A 14,720-nucleotide genomic window follows, 5' to 3' on the forward strand; every position below is an offset into this window, starting at 1 on the left:
AACTATTCTCAACTTGGCAGATAGAGCTGTTCAAAGTCATTTCTGTGTTCACAACTCCCCAGTATATTCCTTCAAAAATATTTGGGTTTGGAGAGAGTAGATGGAGGTAGGCGAAACAAAGCTGGCCATGTATTGCTAATTATTGAAAGTGGGTGATAATGACACTAAATTCATTATACTCTTCTCTTTATTTCTGTATATATTTGATAAATAAAACAAAAACAAAACTCTTCAAAGGCTTTACAATTGTGTATAACTGCACTTAATGGTAGCCACTAGCCACGTTTGACTATCAAGCACCTGAAATATGCTAGTCTGAATTTAGATGTGCTATGAATCTAAAATACACACTGGATTTTTTTAAGTTTATTTATTTTGAGAGAGAGAGATGGAGAGAGAGAGACAGAGAGAGAGAGAGAGAGACAGAGAGAGAGAGAGGGAGGAAAGGCAGAGACAGAGGGAGAGAGAGAATCCAAAGCAGACTCTGCTGATAGAGTGGGGCCCCACCTGGGGCTCAATCCCATGAAGTGAGAGATAATGACCTTAACTAAAATCAAGAGTTGGTTGCACAACCGACTGAGCCACCCAGGTACCCCTACACTAGATTTTAAAGTCTTAGCAAGAAAGAAAAAAATGTAAAATAACTCGAGTATTTTGTTATATTGATTACATGTTAGATAATAATGTAATGGATATATTGGATAGAATAAAACATATTATTAAAATTAATTTTACTTGTTTCTTTTTACTTTTTAAAATGTAATTACTAAAAAGTTTAAAATTATATTTGTGGCTCACGTCATCTTTCCATCAGATCCATAAGACCTTTACGATCTAGGTTCTGTTTTCTCTCTGGTCTCAGCGCCTGCTTTCTTTTCCTCTCCCTGGCTTAGCCCCCTCCACCCACACCGATCTCTTTGCTAGCAACAAGCACAATACACTTCTGCCAAGGGAACTTTGCACTTGCTAATCTGCTTAAAGCTCTTTCTCAGTGTCTATGTGGCTCACCCTCTTGTTCCCTTCAGGATTCTGCTCAAGTCACCTAAGTTTTCAGAGATATTTATTTGATCTCATAACACCTCATCCCCTCCACTCTGTTCCTCTTGACCTGCTTTATTTTTCTTTATAATATTTATCGTTACTTACTTTTTGGGTTTTGTTCATTTGTCTTCCAACATCCGGAGAATCCAGCATAGTGCTTATACAGCATAGGTGTTTGGTAACAATCTGTGGAAGGAATGTCTATGGATTATGCAAATAATTATGTCAAGTTTGATACTGACTTCTGCAATTCTGCAAAAATATGGTTCAGGTTTCATAAATATATAAAGAGTAAAAATTATTAACTTTAATTGTAACAAGAAATTCCTTGCATAAGAAAACAGTTGCTTTATAAAATGGTATAAGATGGCTGTTTTATTCCTTTCAAAAGCATTAAGGTACAATAAATAACCTTATACTAATTCATTTCAAAAAATTTTTTTAATGTTTATTTATTTTTGAGACAGAGAGAGACAGAGCATGAACAGGGAGGGTCAGAGAGAGAGAGGGAGACACAGAATCCGAAGCAGGCTCCAGGCTCTGAGCTGTCAGCACAGAGCCTGACACGGGGCTTGAACTCACGGACTGTGAGATCATGACCTGAGCCTAAATTGGACGCTTAACCGACTGAGCCACCCAGGCGCCCCACTAACTAATGTTTTTAAATGTGGACATATAATACTATATTAATTTCAGGTATACAACATAATGATTGGATAATTATATACATTGCTAAATACTCACCACCATAAGTGTAGTTACCATCTGTCACCATATAACATTATTACAATGTCATGGACTACATTTTCTATGTTGTACTTTTCATCCCCATGACTTATTTATTTTATAACTGGAAGTTTGTACCTCTTATTACCCTTTACCTAATCCACCCATCCCCAACCCCCTCCCCTCTGTCAATCACCAGTTTGTTCTCTGACCTAATACTAATCAATTTTTATATATTTGAGTGATGAGTAACATAGGCATTTTAGAGATACTTATGATGAACTCAATTAATTAAATAAAATATAGACCAAAACTTACTTAAGTGTTGGAAATGTTTTGTATCCAATAGATAACCCATTTCTCAAAGGCATTTTCCAAATTCTTCTATTAGTCTGGAATTTTTATTGTATTAATGGTAATCCGGTAAAGTAGGTCACATCAAGGAGCTTAGAAATTTTTTTTGATACACTGAAATTTTTGTTGTGCTGGTAATTAGAACAGAACTTGATCTGTTTAGAAAATAAATTGAAGGCAGTCATTGTTCTTTATTTAAAGCTAAAACTACGAAGCACTGAAAGGAACCAAAAAAGGAAAAATGCAAAAGGACTATTTTTAGCCTATTGTCTTTATCTTAAAATGTAAGATGACTAAATGTAGTAATGAAATAATTTAAAAGCAAGAGATCTTTTCCTTACCTCAATATATTTCCTTCATTATTTTAATTTTCAAACAGTTTTGGTCACAGCATCCCTTCAACTATAACTGAAAAAATGAAATGACACCAGTAAGGTATATGACAATTCGGATTGTGAAATTTTAATGGCCAAAACCAGCAAATCAGGGCTAGTACTATATTAAAGACCTTCAACTAAGACTTTAAAAGTATATCCTTAGTGCTTTTTTGGAACATTGTTTTATACTCATTTAACAAACATTTATTAAGTGTATATTGTGTGTCAACACTGTACCAGCTTCCCAAGGTTACAAAACTGTATTTTCATAGTGGCCGTCCTTTACTGAGAACTATCTGAATGTCAAGTAAGTGCTTTACAGACATTATTTTAGTTAATTCTCATGAGGGGGTGGTTAATTTTATTATTCTCCATATACAAATGGGAAACAGAGGCTTTCCAAAGAGTTCTGCTTTCAAAGAGTTCACATCTAGAGAAATGAGAACAAGAGTGGTTATAATATGAAGTGCTAACTGCTGCGGCAGTCAGGGCAGAAGGATTGCCTTTGGGGGATGCAATGTGGAAGGCCTTCCAGAGAACAGGATGCTTGTTCTGAATCTGAAAGGCAGGGAGGAGCATGCGTGATGAAGAGTGGAAAATATTGCCGGCATATTGAAAGACACTGAAATCTGAAATGATTGGAGCATTAGTGAAAACTCTTCTAATAAGCCTTTGATATATTCATTATATACCACACATTCTGTATTTCTCTATTTAAACAATGATCTGGCTTGGACAATGAACGATCATATGAGTTGTTAGGAAGGTGTGGGAGTGTTGGCCCGCCTTTGTTAGGATCAGCATAGTGGTTAGAATTCTAGGCTTGGGCCTTGCCTTTGCAGGTAGATTCCACACTGAACGGCAGAGTGGCTGAGAGAATGAATTCTGTGCCAGACTATCTGGGTTCAAATCTCCACTCTACCACTTCTTAGCAACAGATGTGACCTTGGATAAAGTATCTAACATCTTTATACCCTGGTATCTTCATTCAGAAAATGAGAACCACGACAATTAAACCTACTTCATCATAGGATTGTTATTAGGATAAAAGGAGTTAATATATATAAAGGTCTGAGAAGAGTGCCTGGCACACAGGAAGCTCTGCAAAGTATTATACTTTTGTATACTTGTGTGTACTTTTGTATTATACTAGCAGTACTTGAGTCAGGTATTTAAAAAAAATTTTTTTAACATCTATTCATTTTTGAGAGATAGAGACAGAGCATGAGTGGGGAAGGACAGAGAGAGGGAGACAACAGAATCTGAAGCAGGCTCCAGTCTCTGAGCTGTCAGCACAGAGCCCAATGCAGGGCTTGAACTCACAAACTGCAAGGTCATGACCTGAGCCAAAGTCAGACGCTCAACCGACTGAGCCAACCAGGCGCCCCTTGAGTCAGGTATTTAAACAGAAATGCCACTTTGTTCTTTTAGAATAAACTTTGTTCCTGTCTAATGGTGCTAGAGTCTCCTAGCTCCTACTTTTTCAGTGTTAAGATACTTGAGAAGCTAAATTTTGAATCAGAAAGTTGTTTGGTGGGAACCGACATAGAATATTTATCCTAGGCACTGGTAAAGGCCAGTGAGATATCCCTACATCATAACAAAAAAAAAAAATTCTCTATTCATTGGATTTCTTCTGTCTCCCAGAATCGTTATGTTACTCCTGTGTTTCTGTCTGCCCAGCCAGATATAGCTAGTGGGTTGGAAATAGAGTGAAGTACAGAGGGGGAATAGAGATAGAACTTGGAAGGAATCCCCAGATCTAGATGTTAAGCAGGATCTTTTTGATTTTTTTAAGTAATCTCTATGCCCAATGTGGGGCTCAAACTCACAACTCTGAGATCAAGAGTTGCATGCTCCACTGACTGAAGCAGCCAGGCGCCTCAAGCAGGGGTCTTTTTGATAAGACACCCATGATGACCTCTTTGAGGCATTCCTCTCTATTCTACTACCTCCTCTGGGTGGAATGTGGCTGAGGTTTCCCTAACTTGGAAGGACTTTGTAATAGTCAAGGAATTACAGGAAATGATCAGTATCTGTGATAGACTAGAGACAGGGAAGGCTTTCCTACAGAACTCTTGATACGTGCTTTAGAACTCTCAGCTAAGTAGAAGTGGCTCAGAAACTTAACTTGGAGCTCTCAAAGACATGTTTCTCCAGGTTTGGCTTGGAGGTGATGCTGTCATAGGCCATCAGAGACTCACATCATGTCAGGTTGAAAAGATTGTAGTGTTCAGGTACTCAATCATCTTGTCAGTCTGAAGTCCTCCAAAATGCAGGCTAGAAGTGAAGGTACTCTACAACTCAAATAACATTTCAATATGTTCATATTGATTGAGGCTTGTCTGGAGGCAGTTTTCCACTCACCTCCTTCCAGAATGAAGGTAAAGTTATAGGCAGCCTGGAGTTCTTAATTAGTAAAGACTCCTAGCTCCAGGGAGCTGGCTCAGAAGATCTGAGGTCAGTGTGATCCAATAACTCATGGGTAGACCAGTCTGAGACTTCTAACATGGCCATAGATAGAAAGCTCACCTTCTTTTGTCTTCCTGAAGAATATTGGGGCTACTTGTGAGATTTTGAAGGACTTTGTCTCCTACAGGGGAGAGACAAGTCATGCAGTTTAAGTCCTAAGTTTTATAACAGAAGGTTCAGGGAAAGGACAGTCTTTGGAAAGTGGGAATCAAAGAAGACCCTATAGAAGACTGGATGCTTGTCCTAAATTTTAAAGGTGAAGGGTTTGCATAGCAGACAAGGAAAGAGACAGATGTTCCAGAAATATTGCCAGCATAAGCAATAAAGCCCAGAAATCAGAAATTATCTGAATATTCATGAAAAAATTTCATACTATTAGCTATTTCAGTGTTTTTAAAGGGCCTAAAACTGCCGGGCTGGGAAATAGAGTTCCTTCCCTTGCAGAGCTGGGGACATTTGAGCTGTGTTTTGGGGACAGGAGTTTGATAACCAGAAATGTCAGGGAGGAGGGCGGATGCTGCATTAGCCATTTTATGATAATGAATAAAAGTCCAATTTCACTGCAGAAAATGGCAGACATCAGTCATGATGCCATTTAGCTGCTGAACCAGCTAGATTTTATTTATGCCACTTAAGTTTTCTATTATTTTGAGCAGAATGCATTCCTAACTCTAGAGAATTCAGCTCCATAAGTGGGATGCTTAAAGTAAGGGAATCTAAAATAAGGAATTGGCTGAGTAGAGGGGTTAGGATAGCAGGCACTGGGGACCTAGGCTGGTGGTAACAGTGGGAGGGCTGATCAAATTATTATCAGCTATGTTTTGGGACCAAGAATATGTAACAATAACTTGGCTATAGTTTAAGGAGAAATGTTTGGAAAAATCTCAGGCTTTTGATGTGTGTTGGCTGCTTGTTACTGTTGAAAATAAGAGGACCAGAAAGATATACAATCAACATAAAGTTGGCATGGTTTTATTAATATCAACTAAAGTAGATTTTATTTTATTTTTTTATTTTTTATAAAAAATAATTTTTTAAATAAATTTTAAATATGAAAAAAAATTTATTTTTTCATATGTTATATGTATTATATATAGTATTCTTTTTATTTTATTTATTTATTTTTAAATTTTATTTATTTATTTTATTTTATTTTATTTTATTTTTGAAATTTACATCCAAATTAGTTAGCATGTAGTGATAACTACATTTTATTTTATTTTATTTTATTTTTATTTTTGAAATGTACATCCAAATTAGTTAGCATGTAGTGCAACAATGATTTCAGGAGTAGATTCCTTAATGCCCCTTCCCCATTTAGCCCATCCCCCCTCCCACAACCCCTCCAGTAACCTTCTGTTTTTTCTCCCTATTTAAGAGTCCCTTAGGTTTTGTCCTCCTCCCTGTTTTTATATTATTTTTGCTTCCCTTCCCTTATGTTCATCTGTTCTGTGTCTTAAAGTCCTCATATGAGTGAAGTCATATGATATTCATCTTTCTCTGACTAATTTCATTTAGCATAATACCCTCCAGTTCTATGCACGTAGTTGCAAATGACAAGATTTCATTCTTTTTGATTGCTGAGTAATACTCCATTGTGTGGAGTAGTACCACATCTTCTTTATCCATTCACCCATCGGTGGACATTTGGGCTCTTTCTATCCTTTGGCTATTGTTGGTAGTGCTACTATAAACATTGGGGTGCATACCTGTATTCTTTTTTCTTTTTTTCTTCCTTTTTTCTTTCCTTCCTTCCTCCTTCCCTCCCTCCCTTCCTCCCTCCCCCTTTCCTTCCTTCCTCCTCTTTCTTTCTTTCTTTCTTTCTTTCTTTCTTTCTTTCTTTCTTTCAGTTTATTTTTTAGGGAGAGAGAGAGAGGAGGAGGAGGAAAGGCAGAGAGGGAGGAGAGAGAAGATCCCAAGCAGGCTCCTCACTGTCAGCATGGAGCCCTATGTGGGGCTTAAACTTATGAACCATGAAATGATGACCTGAGCCGAAATCAAGAGTCGGACGCTTAACCAACTGAGCCATCCAGGCACCCCTAAAATATTTTCAAAAAAACAAAACCATCATCCTAAAAGCAGTAAGCAGTTGTCAGGTTGAAGGATATTACCATCCTAACATTATTTTCCTGGATCATATTACCATCATGATCATATCATTTCAAACACACAGAGACTTTATAGCAAAATTAAGACCTGAATACTCACAAGTTAGATTCAATGGCAGTTGAGTCATTTAAAAGTAAATTGCTTGATATTATGACACCTGACCCTAAGCATACTTTAGCATGCATCTCCTGAGAATTAGAACATTGTTTTGTGTAACCACAGTGCCATTATAAGAGCCCAATTAACAGTAATTCCTAAATTATGGAATATCAAATTAAAAAATTTGTGGTATTTAGACTACCATATATTAATACTTACTTTGAAGCTGCAGTAATACAGAGGGATTTTGGTAAAGTGTAGACAAATAGACCATGGTACATAATAAGGCGTCTATAATGAGGTACATACATATTTGGACACTTGATGTATCAGTAGAAAAAGGAAAGCTTTTGATGATTAGTGCCAGGGCAGTTGAATATTAAAACTGAAAACACATAAATTAGGTCCTTAACTTTAGGCCATACACAAAAGTCAACTCTAGCCAGATTAACATTCTAAATGTAAACCTTTTCAAAAACAATATAGATACAGATTGCAGAAACAAATGGCAGAAAACAAAATATATAGTATATATACTTATGACCTTTGGTTAGGAAATGATTTCTGAAAGAGGACATAGAAAGCACAGGGGCACCTGGATGGCTCATTTGGTTGGGCATCCGGATTTGGCTTATGTCATGATCTCACGGTTCTGGAGTTCAAGCCCTGCGTTGGGCTCTGTGCTGACAGCTTGGAGCCTGGATCCTGTTTCATATTCTGTGTCTCCCTCTCTATGCCCCTCTCCTGCTTGTGCTGTCTGTCTCTCTCCAAAGTAAATAAACATTAAAAAAATAAAAAAAAGAAAGCACAAACCAGAAACAAAAAGATAGATTAGTCTGACAACATTAAATAATTTTTGTTAATTTATGCTGCCATCTGGAGAAGATACTTATAGCACATACAACCAACAACAACAAAATATTATACAAAACATGTAAAGAACTCCCATAAATCAATGAATGAAGCACTCAAAATGGGAGAAATTTGTGAACAGGCATTTCACAGAAGAGAGAATAGGGATGCTCAATAAAAATGAAGAGGTGTGCAGTGTCATTAATTGTTAGAGAGATACAAATTGAACAGCAATGTTGGTAAGCATGAAAAGTGGACAATTCCAGATGGTCCTGGGCTGGCTCAGTTGGTGGAGCTTGTGACTCTTGATCTTGGGGTTGTGGGTTCAAGACACATGTTGGGTGCAGACATTACTCAAAAATAAAATCTTTTTTAAAAAGGTGGACAATTTCAAATGTTGGTGATGATATGTTTTACACTGATGCTGGGTGCATACTTTGGAAAACAATTTGACTTTCTATAGAAAGGAGAACATTCATTTATCATACAACTGAGCAATTCTACACCTCTGTACGTTCCCTAGAAGAGTCTCCAGCCACCAGAAGAAGCATTAGGAATAAAAATTCTCAGTATCATCCCAGACCTTCTAAATCAGAAGCTCTGAGGATATGGCCAACAATATGTTTTAACAAGCTCTCTAAATGACTTTAACATACATTAAATTTCAAGAACAGTTGTCCTAGAGAAACTTGTTCAAAGTCATGTATACTTTTTACAGGTTTATGGGGATATAATTACATATCATAAAATTGTTTCAAACATGCCCCAGAAAAACACTTGCACCAAGAGAGATGTACATTGGACATTCATAATAGCAATGTTTATAATAACAAAAACTGGAAACAATCTAATGTCCATTACAGTAGAATGGATAAGTAAATTTTACATAATTACTTGATTACTGTTCAGAAACAAACAGGATATTTAATGCAGACATCAGCGTTGTGAACCTCAACAATTTTCAAAAGAACAAATCGTATAAAGTTCAAAAGCATGCAAAATTAACCATGACTTAGGGATGGATTTTCTATAAGAAAAAAAGGAAATATTAGCAAAAAAAAATTACTGGTATTGGTTATTTCTTAAGCTGAAGGTACTACTTGGATGTTCATACTATATTAAAAAAACTGAACTGTGCATATATATTGTATATGTGCTTTTGTAAGTATAATAGAGTTGAAATAAAAATAAGAAAAATTGATTTTGTCTAAATGGGTGTTTGGCTGTGGTCACTCATACATATAGTTGATCAGAAAAAAGAAAAACACTTGAAGCCTGCTAAATTTTTGAGGAAACTATACTGCCCTCAAATTCTCAAGCTTGCTTGGATAACTCAAGATTCTTCCACCCTCACCATCCCCTGGATCCTGCATTTGCATGGATTGTGAAAGTTGTGCATTTCCCCCAGAAAAGTCACTTTCCCCAGTGCCCACATCAGATGCTGCCATAGATGGCTTTAGAATATCTTCCAAGGGGGCATACCAGGAATTGGGAGGGGATGGAGAAGGGAGATCCTTCTAGAGAGCAAAATCAGAGTCTGCCTGATCTGATGGGTCATTCAAGGAACTTTCTCCACTGTTGGAACTTGGAGTCATTATTATTCCTGCCTGGCAGAATTTGGTATTTGCCATGGACTAGTGTTTTCTGTGTATTTCCCATTCTCCCTTTTTCTGAATGAGAATCTTTTTAAATGTTTTATTTATTTTTAAGAGAGAGAGAGAGAGAGCGCGCAAGGGAAAGGCAGAGAGAGAGGAAGACAGAGGATCTCAAGCAGACTTTGTGCTGAGAGCGGAGAGCTGGGTGAACCATGAGATCATGACCTGAGCCACAGTCGTATGCTTAACTGTCTGAGCCACCCAGGTGCCCCCTTAATGAGAATTTTTTATTGTAATTATCCTATTCTACCCTCATCACTGTAATATTGGGTATTTGGGGAAGGTGAGGGGGGCAAACAACTGTCTTGTCTTTTAGCTATCAACTGCCAAACCATTAAGAGTAGATGGCAGAGGGGCGCCTGGGTGGCGCAGTCGGTTAAGCGTCCGACTTCAGCCAGGTCACGATCTCACGGTCCGTGAGTTCGAGCCCCGCGTCGGGCTCTGGGCTGATGGCTCGGAGCCTGGAGCCTGTTTCCGATTCTGTGTCTCCCTCTCTCTCTGTCCCTCCCCCGTTCATGCTCTGTCTCTCTCTGTCCCAAAAATAAAATAAACGTTGAAAAAAAAAATTAAAAAAAAAAAAAAAAAGAGTAGATGGCAGAGCAGACTGCCGAGATTCCAGTCTTCCAGGTGAATTCAATAGAAACTCTGGGGTTGCTTTCCTTAGGGGTCTGATGAATGCATGCAGTGTAAAATGTCTGCATGAGAAGAAAGGTGTGCATGGGTATTAAGCAACTGAAGGGGTGAGCTGTGGCAGACCTTATGGTCTGACTAAGCAAGTCCATGTTTTTAACCCTCTCTTTGACCTCTCACAAAGCCTGGGAAATGTAAGTACTATGCTTCTTTTCCAAGTCTCCTTTATGCAACTAGGGGTGGCCATATGACATAGTTTGGGTCAATCACACGTAAATGAAAAGGTTTTGGAGTGGCTTCTGGGAAAACTTTCTTACTTAATAAAGAGGAATAGCTGACGTTGGTTGTCTCCCTTCTTTCTTTCTTGAATTTGGAAAGCATTTCAAGAAATCTTGCAGCCATGGGGAAAATGCCCTGAACCAATGCCAGCAACCGTCTACACCAACATTTCTTTAAAACATTTTTTTTAATGCTTATTTATTTTTGAGAGAGAGAAACAGAGGCTGAGCAAAGGAGAGGGAGACAGAGAATCTGAAGCAGGTTCCAGGCTCTGAGCTGTTAGCACAGAGCCTGACTGGACTCGAACTCATGAACTGTGAGATCATGACCTGAGCCGAAGTCTCAGAGCTTGACTGACTGAGCCATCCAGGTACCTCCCAACATTTTAGAATAATAACAAAGATGAGGAAAACCCTATGTTTAATTAAGCCACTGTTAGTTGATTTATTCTGTTATTTGCAGAAAAAAACACAAGACTATATATGTAAAATATCTAACACTTACCAAGACAAGTGTCCCTTTTTCATTTCCATCTGTCCATCTATTTCCTAGATCACTTAAGACAACTTTTAGAGGAAATTATAGTCCCACGATACTTTTTTTTTAAAGCAGAGGTCAAAACCATATATAGTATTTTAATTAGCAAAGGTGTCAGTTTCATAAAAGGTTAGAATAACATTTTCAATTTTGTTCCATTGTCTTATTTGTCATGCCTTATATTTTTATTGACTTTTTTGGTCAGAGTTTATTGCTCCAGCATCTTCCTAGAAGAGTCCACAATTGCACTAAGTCTATTTTAATTATTTCTTTCTGGACTCATTAACTTGTACCTGCCTACATAGACACTCCCCTGCCACTTTCTATAAGGTCACATAGCCTGGCACTTTCTGCCATTTATATTTGCTAGTTAAGCTGCTGCCTGAAAGCAGGGGTTGGTGCTCATAAAGAGATAAAACAGGCAACAGCAAGCAGCCCACCAGGTGTGATTGGAGAGCAGTGTTCTTTCTCCTAAAATCCCATTTTGGGATTACTCTTCTATCTGGCTGTTGAAAAGTTTTTAACCTTAAACTGTCTCTATAAAATTCTAATGTATTTGGGAGTCTCTGAAGTTCATTGGCTAAGCCGAGTTATGAGATAAGATTCTGGTGGAGAGTAATTAACAAAAAGTAGTGAGGGTGTCAAAGTGGGACTGGGACCTGCCTGAGCAGGCAGACAGCCTTTGGAAAGGAGAAAAGGGCACCGAAAAGGAAAGAGGGAGGGACATCTAAACAATATTTCTACATAACATCTTGTCTTTGGGACCCAAAATACAGTGTTCAGGAAAGTACTTTTTTTTTTTTAATAGATCAGTTATTTAATTAGGTGTTTGTAAGAAATTTAGAACACCAATTTGTGAGGGTAAACTCCATTCGTGAGAGGAAGCACAGAGTGGAGGGAGGTAGCCCTGTAGCTGAGGAACAGCTTTGATTTTTGGTGGAATTTGCGAGTCCACAGCTTTCTGATCAACCTTGCACTGCTGTGTAATCTCATATTTCTCTTTCTCCCTGTTGAAGATCTCATCTTCCTGGTGTCTAGGTTTACGCACCTTCTTCTTAAAGTAAGCATCTTTGAGGTGTTTGGGGATTTTCACACTGTTGATATCAATTTTGGTGGAGGTGGCAAAGACAAATTTCTGGTGTGTTCTATGCAGAGGAACTCGACTGAGGAAAGAGGTCTGGTCACAAGTAGCAAGCCACTGCTCAGTTGCTTCAAGAAAACCACCCTCTTGCCTCTGTGGCGCCCAGGGAGGATGATCGAAATGGTCCTAGGGGCGATGATAGCTAGCAGTTTCCTCACATGTTGACTGAAAGGTTTTTTTGCTGTGGCTCAACAGCTTTCGAGGCACATCTTCAGTAGGATAATACCTAGGCATTTTGTAAAGTTTAACACTCGGGTACCACCATTCTTGTCACACCAACTGGTTTTGTGACAGTAGCAAGTACCTTCTCCTTTTTCTTTTCAGTCCTGGATTTAGCTGCTGAATACTTCCTCCTGTACATAGCCTTTCTCGAATACATAGCTGACTGGGAATATCTGCCAATTCCTCTGACTAGGACAGGGTTTCGGCTGCAGTGGGGCTTCTTCTTCTTTAGCCTTGAGGTTATCCTTCTTAACCTTGCCACCAGCATCAGCCTTCTTGGCTTCAGGTGTCTTCTCCTTAGTATTGGCTTCTCAGCTTTTTCGTCTGCCAACTTGCAAGATGGGAAAGAGTCAGGAAAGTACTTTTGAAATAAAGTATTGCAGTTCAGCCAATTATTTTTCTGTTTGCCAATTATTCCTCCCAGATAATTTATAGAGGGCGCTAAAGGTGATCTGTAGGGAGCCTCAGAGTTTAAGGACTCCTTGAGTAATGATTGATTTCCTATTCTTTTTCTGGGCTGCTAAATGTTCTGTATTGTAATTCAGCTTTAAAAAAGACTTTGTGCAGGAGCACCTGGCTGGCTCAGTTGGTGGAGCTTAGGACACTTGTTCTCTGGGTTGTGAGTTTGAGCTCAACACTGGGTGTAGAGATTACTTAAAAATAGAATCTTAAAAAATTTTTTTGTGGAGAATATTTTCAAAGGTGTAAAAAAATCTTGACTATATTTTTTATAGTCAAGATATTTTTTTAAGTCAAGATATTTTATAGTCAAGATATATTTTTTAAGTTTTTATTTGTTTTCTCTTAAACCACCTTTCACTACCTTGGAAGAACACGGTGGTTTAGTGACACCCAAACTGGACACAGAAACCCAGGACTATTGATTTAACACCACAGGGTGTTTTTGTTTTGTTTTGTTTTTTTTAAGTAGGCTGCATGCTCAGTGGGGAGCCAAATATGGTGCTTAAACTCAGAAACCTGAGATCAAGACCTGAGCTGGGATCAAGAATCAGATACTTAGGGGCGCCTGCGTGGCTCAGTCTGTTAAGCCTCTGACCCATGATCTCAAGATTCATGAGTTGGAACTGAGTCAGTCTCTGTGCTGACAGTTCTGTGCTGACAGCTCCCAGCCTGGAGCCTGCTTCGGATTCCATGTCTTCCTCTCTCTCCGCCCTTCCCCGCCCCCCCCCCCCCCCCAAGCTCTCTCTCTCTCAAAAATAAATAAATAAATAAATATAACATAAAAAAAAAAAGAATCAGATGCTTAAAGGAGCCACCCAGGTGTCCCCACATCACAGTTTTAAATTTTATTTTTGTTTACTTTTAAAAATTTTTAAATATTTATTTTGAGAGAGAACGAGCAAGCACAGATGCAAGCTGGGGGGAAGGGGGAGAGAGAGAGAGAGAGAGAGAGATAGAGAGAGAGACTCCTAAGCAGACTCCTTACTCTCAGCATAGAGTCTGACCGGGGCCCATCTCACAAACCAAACTGTGAACTCACGACCTGAGCCAATATCAAGAGTCTGATGCTTAACCCAGTGAGCTACCCAGGCCCCTCCCTATATCATAGGTTTTTAAGTCTTTTTTTTTTTTAATTTTTTTAATGTTTATTTATTTTTGAGACAGAGAGAGACAGAGCATGAATGGGGGAGGGGCAGAGAGAGAGGGAGACACAGAATCGGAAGCAGGCTCCAGGCTCTGAGCCATCAGCCCAGAGCCTGCCGCGGGGCTCGAACTCACGAACTGTGAGATCGTGACCTGAGCTGAAGTCGGACGCTCAACCGACTGAGCCACCCAGGCGCCCCTATCATAGGTTTTTAAACGCCAATTTTGAAAACACGACTGGGGGAATCTGGGGAGCTGGGCCTCCAACGACCCAGAATCTTTTCAAAATCAGCGGGAAGCTCTGTATGAAGAAATAAGCCATGTTCTGGGCATCCGTTATATGCAAAGCACTGCACTCCCTTGTCACTTGTTATTTTACAAGGAGATCTGCAAGACCAGGGGTTAGGGAGAGGCAACAGGCACCAGGTTTGTGCTTGCAGTAAACAGCATTCCAAGCCGGATGGGCTGCGCTTGGAGACGGAAGGTTTCCTGCGCCGGGAGCTGCCGCCAGGTGGAAGCGCACGCCCATGGGCCTTCGCTGCGGGCTTCGGTCCGGCCAATCAGGACTCGGGCGGGAGGGGGCGCGGCCGGTGGGGGCGGAGCCGGCCCGGCTCCTCAGAG

At 39.2% G+C, this 14,720-nt stretch overlaps 1 protein-coding gene and 1 pseudogene across 4 annotated transcripts in view; one reads left to right on the forward strand and one right to left on the reverse strand.

Moving 5' to 3' along the window:
- The window catches only part of FAM221A (family with sequence similarity 221 member A), a 76,248-nt gene that overhangs the window by 40,275 nt on the left and 21,253 nt on the right, over positions 1–14,720 (forward strand). The gene's annotated exons all lie outside the window — the stretch shown is intronic.
- Positions 11,972–14,628, reverse strand: LOC102959704 (annotated as a pseudogene).

Source organism: Panthera tigris, chromosome A2 (genome assembly GCF_018350195.1).
Source record: "Panthera tigris isolate Pti1 chromosome A2, P.tigris_Pti1_mat1.1, whole genome shotgun sequence".
Taxonomy (NCBI): Eukaryota; Metazoa; Chordata; class Mammalia; order Carnivora; family Felidae; genus Panthera; species Panthera tigris.